This window comes from Pteropus vampyrus, unplaced genomic scaffold (assembly GCF_000151845.1).
Source record: "Pteropus vampyrus isolate Shadow unplaced genomic scaffold, Pvam_2.0 Scaffold127, whole genome shotgun sequence".
Taxonomy (NCBI): Eukaryota; Metazoa; Chordata; class Mammalia; order Chiroptera; family Pteropodidae; genus Pteropus; species Pteropus vampyrus.
In genome coordinates, this window is record NW_011888908.1 from 2,042,530 (window position 1) to 2,053,989 (window position 11,460).

The 11,460-nt window shown below is 49.3% G+C and overlaps 1 long non-coding RNA gene across 1 annotated transcript in view; it reads right to left on the bottom strand.

Annotated features, from left to right (window-relative positions):
- Positions 1 to 5,567: 5,567 nt before the first annotated feature.
- LOC111744103 overlaps positions 5,568 to 11,460 on the bottom strand; it is a 7,376-nt gene continuing 1,483 nt past the window's right edge. Inside the window, exon 2 of the long non-coding RNA XR_002782006.1 lies at positions 5,568 to 7,146. This is a non-coding gene — a long non-coding RNA (uncharacterized LOC111744103). The remainder of the gene's footprint in view (positions 7,147 to 11,460) is intronic.

Below are 11,460 nucleotides of genomic sequence, written 5' to 3' on the forward strand. Positions count from 1 at the left end.
AATGGCTGATGATTCCATGGGAACGGGGCCATTTAACTTCTTCAGGTGTAATGGAGTGATATTTGGGGGACGGTCGACTCTCCTTAAGGGAAACCAGATGTCCCATGTCCTTATTAACCCTTTCCCACCGACATGCAAAATGTCTAGCCGTGGGCTTATTGAACCTTCGAGGGAGTAAGCTCCACTTATTCTGGATCTAGCTTTCAAAGTACATCTTGAACACACCCATCCCCTACCCAAGGGCCCTATCATTTAAAGTCCATCCAGGAAACCATGGGAATGACTCCGTGTAGCCAAACGACCATGTAAAAAGGACATCTCTGTCCTGCCAAGAGCTTAGGCACTGGATTCGTAAGAATGAGCCAGAGCTGGACTCCACCGTAACCGAGTGATTAAAGTCACTCCACCAGTAACAGGTAAAACCGACACCACGTCCCTCCTGATGTGACGCGCTGAGGACACTTAACTCGTGTTGTGCTCCTGCCCAAAAGCTGTCGCCAGAGCCTGATCATGATGAAACTACCAGAGAAACTGAAGTTGAGGGAAATTCTACTAAATGACACACCTGTTCTGTAAAAACTCAATTTTGTAAAAAACAAAGAGATTCTGAGGAACCATTCCGGATTAAAGGAGACTAGAGATATGACAGCTAAATGCAATGTGTCATCCTGGAGCGGATTCTCAGCAAGACAAAGGTATTGCTATAAAGAGCATTGGGACGAATGGTGAAATATGTGTATAACCCGTGTTTTGGTAAAAGTACCGTATCGATGTTAAATTTCCTGAATTTCATAATTATATAGTAGTTACGTAAGAGACTGTCCTGGTTTCTAAGGGATAAACAAATATTTTGAGGTTGAAGTTCACGATGTCTGCAACTCATTCTCAAAAGTTCAGAAAAAATTACATAACTTACACCTTGGTGGTAAACCAGATGCCTTAACGATCATAGTAAATGTTATTAATGGTAAGAGTGGAAGAGAATAACACTTCTGGGAGGCATCGCAAAAAAAAATAATTACGACTATCTCGGACAAGGTAGTGTGTGTGTGTACGCGTGTGTGTTTGGGGCATATCATCCTTTTATCTGAGATTTAAAAAAATTCCTGTATGTATTCACACTTCACGAAGACCATTTCTTTCAAATAAAAATTATGTTGGTCTCAGCCCTGACACTTTATTCTTTAAGAAGTCTTCCAACACAGAATCTCATTTTGCCCTGTGCCTGTATTTCCCTTCCCATCCAATTCCACCGGCCACTGTGAACAGTCACAAGGGAGAGACTCTAAGCTCAGTTATTAATAAGCTAACATATGAGACTTACTTCATGCCAGACACTAAGTGCTTCACATAGATCGCTCATTTATTCCACGGAGCAACTTTACACTACAAAGTGAGGAAACTGGGCTACGCAGGACTTACTCAAGGTCACAGAGCCAGTAAGTGATAAAGGTCGCATTCTAACAAGTCGGCCTGGCTTCAGTCTGTGCCCGTAACCAGTCAGCTGTGCTGCCTCTCACGGTGACCTGTACCAGTGGAAACTGGACCTTAAGACAGCGTAGCTCACTTACTTCATTGTTATAACATCTTGTGTTAAGTAGGTATGAACGCAAAATCCAGGTTATTCATAAAACATTAAGTTAAAAAAAAAAATCCCAAAGGAAATAGAAATCAGAAAATATCTTGAACTGAACCAAAACTGGAAAAACCCACTATATCAAAATTTGGGCAGCAACTAAAGCACACTGAGTGAATAATTTATAGTTTTGAACACACACTGAAAAGAAAGAAAACCTAAAATCAGTAATTTAATCTTCCATCTGAAAAAGCCAGAAAAAGAAGACTAATTCAAACGCAAAGTACGAGGTAGGGAATAATAAAGATCAGAATGGAAATTAACAAACAAAAGAGAAAAACAATAGGAGCAATCGAGGAAACCAAAAGCTGGTTTTTCAAAAAGACTCACGAATCTGATAAACCTTTAACTAAACTGACCAAGAAAAAAAAAGAGAAAGCACAAAATACCAAAATTAGAAATAAAAATGGTATCATACCTAGAAACTAACAGCTAACTGTATACTTAGTGCCAAAGACTAAATGTTCTCCTCCAAACACTGAAAATAATGCAAGAATCTCTGCTCTCATCACCTCTGTGCAACTGAATGTTCTAGCCTGTGCAACAAGACATGACAAATAAATTAAATGAATGCAGATAGGAAAGGAAGAGATAAAACTTGGTAGACATTCATATGGAAATGGAAAGGTCTTAAGGCACACAAAGTAAATCTGAACATTTCGAAGCTTGACTTGAAATACTGGCACATCCTGCTAATCTGCGATTCTAATCTGTGCACGTGCCAGCCGACAAAAGAAGGTCTCCATAAACTGCCACATCGTCATGCAATGGAGTGGTATGCCTCCATGAACAAGACTGAGTTGCGACTTCATCCAACGCCGATGACTCTTAAAATGGTGGGTGAAAAAAAAAAATCCCGGAAGACTATACACTAGCATGATGTCGTTTTTCTTAAACTCAAAAACAAGCAAAAGTAAACAATATGCTGTGTAAGCATACATACAAATGTAATTATGTATAGTTATATATGTGTACATAATTATATGTATCAGTGACAAACCCCCAAATTCAGGATAATGATACCTCTGGGAAGGAGGCCTGGGACCCCAATGAGGAAAAAACATTAGGTATATGAATTATTGGCAACGTCCTAGTTATTCAACTGGGTGATGGGTTCATAGGTTTTCATTATATTATTAAGCTTTGTAACATAAATATACAATATAACGTGTATATATTAAAATAAAAATTTAAGACGAATTTTTAAATAAAAAAATTCTAGGGTGCTTTAATTTGTCACTCTTTTTGAGGGACTGCCATCTCTCTGTCAAGCCGCATTTCACATCTTAGGAATCATAGAGTTAAGTGTGCGTGGCTTCTGATGCCTGCAATTACTCTGTGGGTTTGAGGCTGAGTGTGTTTTACCAGGCCAGAACCCGCCCTCTGGCACCTCCGATGGCTCTTTCTTGCTATACGTCTCACTCAGTCGTTACTTTATCCCTTCTGTCTTCGGTGGCTTTGTAATGTTCCGAAATTTTCCATGAAGATAATTTCCAGAAAAATGAGCTACTGGGTTTGGAGAGCAAGCTCAGTGGCTCACTCACGGTCCCCTCAGCCAGGCAGGGAACATCCTGGTTGGCATGGCCACTTAGGTGACCTGCCCAGGCCTCGGGATCCCACCAACCACGCCTCCCAAATTCTCCAAATGGAGTGGAAGCCAGAAGAGCCATCTCCAGCATCTCCATCCTCTCTATCATTTTTCCATCTTCATTATCTCCATCTCCATCTCCTCTAGCTGGGTCTCAGTCTGCACCACTTCCCAGCCTTAAACAACCACATGGCAAGGCCTCCTGGGCTCCACGAACAATGTCTTCAAGTGGACAAGGGGTGGATACTGGCCCGGGCTGGCATCCTGGCCTGAACCTTACTGCAGAGCAGGGCCCCAGTTCCATGCCCAAAGCCAGCTGCCTACCTCCATTTGTAAATAAAGTTTTATTGGCACACAGCCACACTCATGTGGTCTATGACCTCATTTATGTCGAAACGGCACTGTTGATTGGTTTTGACAGGAACGGTGTGGCCCACAGAGCTATTTACTATCTGGCCTTTTACAGAACAAGTTTGATGACCCTCTCCCCCATTCCCCAGTGCCCAGGACTCTGTGTCTATCTACCTCCTGAGGGGGAGACCCCCATATCAGACCTGTTAGCGGACGGGAAGTAGCATAGCAGGGAGAGGGTGCTGTAAACACCCACCTCTGTTCTGCCTTCAGAAGACCTGGGCTCAAGTCTAGCCTGCCACTGAATGGCAAACCACCAAATTTCTCTCTGTCTCTACCTGCCCATGAGGTGGATGGAAAAGCCAGTATCTGCCTCCTCTATATGTCTATATATCAGTTTATATCTGAGCCTCTCAAACAAAAAAGCAGAGTCCAGAGAGTGATTTCCCAACTTTGGCAGGCATCGAACCACCTGGAAGGCTGTTAAAGCACAGTGCGCTGGGGCCGCTCCCGGAATTTTGGATTCAGTATGTTTTGGGAGGGGCCCAAGAAAACCGCATTTCTTACAAGTTTCTAAATTGTGCTGTTACTGCTGGCCCAGAGGCCACACTTTGGGCACCTTTGCCCTGGATTAGTGAGTGGTTCTCCACCACGTCTGCCCACAAAGTCACGAGGAAGCTTTAAAACCCCAGGTGCCCAGGTCACACCTAAGTCAGACTCTCTGGGAGGGGATCCAGACATCAGCGTTTTTAAAAGCTTCCCAGGTGATTCCATTATGCAGCCAAGGCTGAGAATCACTGAAGAGAGCATCAGCTGGGCACACGGAGGAATATGTGAGTCTTCTTGTGTGATGCTACGTCATTTATGACTTGTAAAATTGAGATCAAACACAGACATATTATAGACTATGATACAAAATCTATATGAATTGTCCAAGGTATTTTCTGTTTGCAATGAACTGCTTACTGCTTTAGGTCACATCCTGCAACCGAGGGAAGCCGTAATTTATGTGAAAGCAAGCACCTTGCAGTTTGGAAGAAGCCAAGATGGACCTGTATTGTCCTAGGCAGTCCTTGTTTAAATCCCTCCACAAATCTGCATGTGATGCAGCCATCGACAGGATTTTCAGGGCTACCTCCTCTTGCTACCAGCCAGGAACTTACTCCCTCCAAAATACTCTTGGTCTATTTCTTTCCTCCACCAGCCGAGCCACCACCCTGGCTCACCTGCCCGCTACAACGGCCTCTGACTGCGTTCCCCTGCGTTCCTTACCAACGACAAGCTCGGTTTCACGAAATGTGAATCTGATGTGTCTCTCTCTTGCCCGAAACCTGCCATGGCTTCCCACTGGCCCCGGAATAAAATTGAAGCCCCTTACGGTCCTACCTCGGCGATGCTGCAGGTTCGGGTCCAGACCGCCATAACGAAGCAAGTATCGCGATAGAGCGAGTCGTGAACTTGTTGCTGGCGGAGGGTTCCGCCTTCCCTTCGGGAAAGTCACACCACCTGTGCCACGCGCTGAAGCGAAGCACGGAAGGCGAGGCGGGCCGGCACGTGGTCGGCAAGCCCCGCCCACAGCCCCGCCCACAGCCCCGCCTCCAGCCTGGTCTTGCTCCCTCCGCTTCCCCGGGGGCTTTGAACCAGGCCGCTCTCAGCTCCCGAAAGAACCCGAACGCTTCCCATCCACGGCCTTTCATCACCTCCGCGAATCTCCTCATCCTTCAGACGTCGGCTTGTAAACATCGCTCCAGACTGCCTGCCCCGCGCCCCCTTACGCGAGGCGGGCCCCGAGTTCGGCGCTACAGCATCTCTTTTTCCTGTCCCTTTATAACGATTATCACAGTTTGGAATTATTTTGTTTTCACTTATTTTTTTTTTTTACTTTTTTCCTCTCTCTTTTCTTTCTTTCTATCCTCTAGAATCTAAGTTTCTCTAGAAAAGGGACTGAGTCATTTTGTTCTCCATGGTGTCCCCAGAACCAAACACACCTGGAAAGTTCTCAGTGAATATTTATTACATTAAGGTTAGTTTAGTGTTACTATCAGCCAACTTTGACTTCTCGCTCTCGTCCACACAGTGACATGACATTCAGGGGTCGGAACGCCCATGCTCATACGATGAGCTGGGCACAGGAGTGAAAGGGCCAGGCCTCGGAAGGAGCAGCTGCCCCTCACTCCTGCCAGCTGTTGCCTCTGATGCTGGATCTTTCAACGTTTCAAGCGATGCAGACAATCCAGATCTTACATGATTTTAAGATCTTGGCAACTAGACTTAAAGAACAACAACAACAAAAAAACCCTCTGAGAGGCCAAAAAAACCCACATAACACATCTGTGGGCTGGGTCCCGGCAGAGGGCTGCCACTTGTCAATCCCTCCTGGAATCCAGATGGACTAAATCTGTGATCTACCAGCCTAGTTGCCCTATCAACAAGAGGAGTGAGGTTAGATGTAGTTTGGCTTATCAAAGCTTCCGAAGAAAAGATAGTTCTTTGAACCATGAATTCGACTCTGGACTTCAAGGGCGGTAGGCCCAACGACGGAGCAACCTCAGCCAGCCCGCCATTCACAAAACGTTCCTTCGTACCTTGCTGGTGCCGAGGATGGGGCAGCCCTTTGGACAGTGGCCAGAGGTCAAAGCCTTAAGCTGCGCTGCTCCTGGCAAGTCGCCCAGCCGGCCCCTTCCCCACTCTGCCCTCCCTGCCCAGCCCCCTTGAAGCTCTAGCGGTCACTCCTCACTCTGCCCCACTTCGCCACCACCCTCCTGGCTCCCCGGAAACCTGCTCGCCCCACTGGTACCACCTCCTCCCCTACAGCCCTGTCGGAGGAGGCCGACACCCTCCAGTCCCTCCTCCTGGACAGTGAGTGCGGTGGTTTGGGTGGGGGCCAGCATCCGCTGTTCTGGTTCATTACGCTTCATTTTACCGTGTTTGCTTCATCACGTAACTATCCGCCTGTCCCTCTCTCTTCCCAGTGCATTTCAACCCGAACCTGAATCGCAGATGCCAGTGCACTTCCCTCTTCAAGGTGCGCGTTGCTCATATTCAATATTTGTTAATATTTTGAGATAAAAATTTACCTTCCGTGGGATGCATAATCTTAAGAATATAGTTTTGAGGTTTTTCAAATGGGCAACCCCAGCCCTCATGGAGAGACAGAACACACCCATCACCCCAGAGGGTGCCTGCAGGCCCCTTTCCTAGTCGACCCCCCACCTGGCTCCCCAAAAGCAAGCACTGGCCTGACGGTTTTCATCATAGACGAGTTTGCCTGTTCCAGAACTTCATGTAAACGAAGTCGTGCAGCCTGGCCATTTTGTGCAAGGTCTCACTCAGTACAATGCATTGAGGTACATCCAGATGATGATGATCCAGTGTGTGCTTATCTGAATTCCCATCGATGGGCAAGCAGGCTGTTTCCAGTTCGGGGCTGTCACGGACCAAGCTGCTGCAAGCGTTCCTGCACGTCCATTTTGGTGTTTCTCCCGGGGTGGAGCGGCTGGGTCACAGAGCAGAGGCGTGTGACTCCGATGACAGTAGCAGTCCCAGCGAAGTTTCGCCTGTGAGCCAGACCCTGCCAAATACGTCAAAAAAGTGAGAGACCTGGCCTTCCAAGAGCTTCCAGTCCAGCAACAGGGACACACATGCACACGTGGCCACTTAAATGGCAACACGTGGATGTGGGGCTCACCAGTCTGCCAAGAAGAGAATGAACGAGGCAGCCCCCGAGCGGGCAGGGGCTGGAGCGCCCAGGAGGGCTTCATGCAGGAGGCGGGACTTGAGCTGCACCTGGGAAGGCGGGTGAGCAGGGAAGGGGGAGTGGAGGACATGTTAAACAGGAGGGCGAGAGGAACATATGGGGGCAGGACAGGGCCAGGCGGGTTCAGAAGACTAAGAGGAGACGAGAAGACAAGTCTGTCTGGCCTACAAGGGCCTGGATAAAGGAGGAGAATAAAATCAGGGGCAGAGAGTGTGGGGTTCAGCTCTTTGACTTTCCCGCCATACAGTTTCAGGTTTTGAAGGGTTCTCCTCCCTCTTTTGGGCCTAGCGAGCTGGGTTCTCAGTAATTTTAGCCCCCAAACAATACTGCAAAAATTCAGACTAAACTGTGGACATTTAAAGTTCCAAAGAATCTCCAGTTGCAGAAAATCGAGTATGACATTCTAACACTGCTCTGGGGACATTCTGGTTCCGCTTTCTAGCACTTCAGTTAGGTGGGCGAGCGTCACAGGAGCTGCGCAGAGCAGGGACTCTCTTGTCCTAGGATCGAGTGATCACTGTTAGTGCTTCTTAAATGCCCCGGGCACCCTGTTCTCTCTGCTGTGCTGCCTGGAGTTCTGATGGCAGGAAAGCAGGGGGCTGGCCGTAGGAGTTCAAAGAGAACACCTTCAGTGCTCGCGTGCCATCCTCAGCCGCCTGGTCGGCGGAACAATGTGCTCCATAGAGACTTTGGAGCAGCTCAGGGCCCCACGAGACAAGAAGGAGCCCGTGCATTCTGGGTTTTGCATTCTTTGCTGGTGGGACAAACCATCTCCTGACAAAAACAAATGTGTCTACTCCTTATGATCTGTGTATATTTCCAGGCTTAGCAAGGCCACTACCCTCAAAGAAGCTTAGGACTCTGACTCAGAACCCTATAAAGACACTCAAACGGCCTCGGGCAGGAGAAAGTCTGTCGACCAGCTCTCACAGCACGCGTGTGTGGCTAAGGCTGCAAACTGGCCCCCTGGGTGGGACCACGGACAGCGCCACCCGCAGGCGAGGCACCCCGAGGAGCCGGGAGAACCTCAGTGGGAGGGACTCGTCTCCCGTGGGCCCTCGCACACGACTTCTCTCTGGCGTTAGGAGACACAGCTTGCCGAGCGGGCTCAAGTAGTTTGCAGGGGCACAAGTCTCAGGTGGAGAGGGCAGTGCGGGGAGCCCCGGCCGGCGGGCAGCTGGCCTGGCGCTGCGGGGTGCTCGTGGTCGCTTCTCCTCTGCCGCTGTAGGATGAGCCCTGGCAGTCAGGAGACCGACTGTCCTCGCCTGCTTAGTTCCGGTTTAGCGCACATCCCGGGCCTCCCCGTCCTGGGCAAACCGAGACGGTGGGCCACGTGTGAGGAGTGGGGCCCCGTGGGGCACTTTTCTCGGGACGAAGTGCAGGTTTTGACAGCGCAGGTTAAAAGAGTCCCGGAGGCCTGTGCTGGCAGCTCCCAGACCAAATCCAGATGCAGCTTGGCCCCTGCTAGGCTGGCTGAGCGGGGTGCAGAGGGTTCAGCACGTGCTGCCTTCCCGGCCAGGCACTTAGTGAGCCAGAGATGATGGGCGCAGAGACACGGCTGCTGGCCGCGGAGGAGGGGCCCAGGCCAGGGGTTCCAGCTGCAAAGATGGTTTCTGGATCAGCTTCCATGGTCTTTGATGACCTTAGAGGGCTGTCTTATTTGCCAGTTTCAGAGGGAGCAAGTAATATGCGTGCAGGGGGCGTGACTCTCTGAGCTGTGGGCGGAGATCGGTCATTGTCAGCCTTGGGAGGGCTTGGTTCTGAGCCAGGTTAGTAGAATTTGCCCCTTTATGCCACCTGGGGTTTTATCATCCTCTGCAAGGGCAATAGGAGACACCTCGGCTATGCAGTTTTTATTTCTGGATGTTTGATCCCTTGTACGTCCATTCCTCCTTACTAGATTTAAAGGATCTGGGATTTTTGCCCTGCAGAAGCCATTTTCGTCCTCCAAATATGTGAGGCCAGCTCCTCTAAAGAGATCACAGAAGCCACTGTTTAGTGGTTGGCGCTCTGCATGGCTTGTGTCTTGAGCCACAGTCTTTCTGAGATGCCAGAAATCTGGGGTGTTCCATTGTTCTGTGGGTGTTGGGCCAAATGGTCTGACACAGATCCCATAGTGTAAACACGCCCATGTCAGACTCGGCATTCTAGCCCTTCCCTCTCGTCTCTGTCCCAACCCCTGCCCTGATACTGCAACAATGCGCCGTTGACAATATCACCAATTGTCCCTGAAGGATGTGTGGCTGAGCTCAGTGCCGAGGCTCTCAGACAACTTCGGGCATCTGTCCTCTACCCCCCGTGCTGGCCAAGGCACACAATGTGTTCTTCGTTATAGACTCCCCAGGGGGTCTGAGTTACAAGGAAATAATTCGATCTGGCAGCCTAGGGTGAGATTGCCAACCAAAAGAACAATTTATGAGATCATCCCAACCTGGATGTGGAGTTAATTCCATGCACGATAACTCACCACAGACCTCCTTGTTTAATTTTAGTTTTTCCTAGTAATGGGATCTTTCTGCTATCGTTTATGTCCCAGACAAAACGAAAACAAAACCACCATAGTACTAGAAACTAAAATGCCTCGAATTATTCAAATCTGAACTACAAAGAATGAGAACAGTAGTGTGAGCTGTAAGTAAAGGTCGTCTGTTATGAACGAGTTCATTCGAGTTGGAGAATCTAAGCAAGCTGATTAATGATTGTCACGGCCCAGGAAGAAAAGGGAAATTGGGGCTGGTGCCGCTGAACTGGAACTTTCTGGGGCATTCTTGTTGCCAGCTCCAAGCCCTCCCTCGTTGTAGGACCACTGACTCTGGGCTTCCCATGAGACAAAAAGGAATGTGCTTCGGGCTTTTGTCATCCTTTCCCGACCTCTCTAGCAGGGTCCAGAATCCAAAACAAGTCATGGCCTCTGCCCTTGAGGAGATGACAACTGAGATTTCGATGGAAAGTTAATACAGAGGAAGCAACAGTAATGAACTTGAGACAGGGCATCATGGTGCCCTGGTGCTCGAGCTTAATGCCAGCCAAAGGTTTGGAGTGGGCTGCTGGGCGGGCGGGCTGGGCTCACAGTGGGCGGGCAGCCTGGGAGACCTGAATCGGTGGTGCTGAATAAGGCCACAACCACACAGCTATTGTGATCAAGTGTCATATCATGTAACTGAAATTAGCCCTCAATGCAAGGAAGAATGGGAACTTAGCCATCTGGGCCCACCCAGTCTTGGCATCTGGCCCTCTTCTATGCAGACTGACAAGGAAAAAACTCGAGGCTGTGTTCAGCCGCCTGTATAAAAGTGGCCCCAGCCGCGAGGGGCTCTGTTCATTCAGTTGAAGAAGTCCCCGTCTCCTCCAGCTGAATTTTCCCAGGCCCTCTGTGCCCGAACTCCATGCCTGAGACATCCAGTCCACCATAGGCACCTACAAGGAGACAACGCACCAATCCCGTGTCACTACTTGTCAGGATTGTGGAAGGTTCTGTGCAGCAAGGATGGAGGCGAGTGGGTGATTTAAGGTCTGCTTTTGCAAGTTTATGCCAGCAAATGGGTTCAAGTCTATGGAAAATATGAATGAAAACTGTCCAGTTATCTACTGCTCCATGACGAACCATCCCAAAACGAAGTGACGGGAAACAGCACCACTAATCACTCTGTGGGTTGGCTGGGCTCAGCTGGGTGGTACTTCTGCTCCACATGTTGGCGGGGAGGTGCGCGGTCATGTGAGGCTTTATTGGGCTGGAACATCCAAGATGGCCTGGTCACAGGGCTGGCAGTTGATGCTGCCCGTCGGTTTGGAGCTCAGCTAAGGCTGTTGTGGCCTCCGTGTGGCCTCTCCGTGTGGCTTGGGCTTCTCACAGCATGGTGGCTGGGTACCGAGAGTGAGATGCAGAAGCGGGAGGGGCCCACTAGGGAGGAAGCGGGAGGCTAGACCCAGAAGAGAGCCCTGGAACTCGCATAATGTCATGTCCGCCAGATTCTATTGATTTAGCAGTCCCAGGGCCAGCCAGATTCGAGGGGAAATGAACTCCACTTCTCCGTGGAGAGAGGAACAGTTTACAGCCATCTTTAATCCACCGCTAACGCCTAATTATAGCCTTCCCATGTAGGTCAACGCATCCCAGTCTGTGCTGAC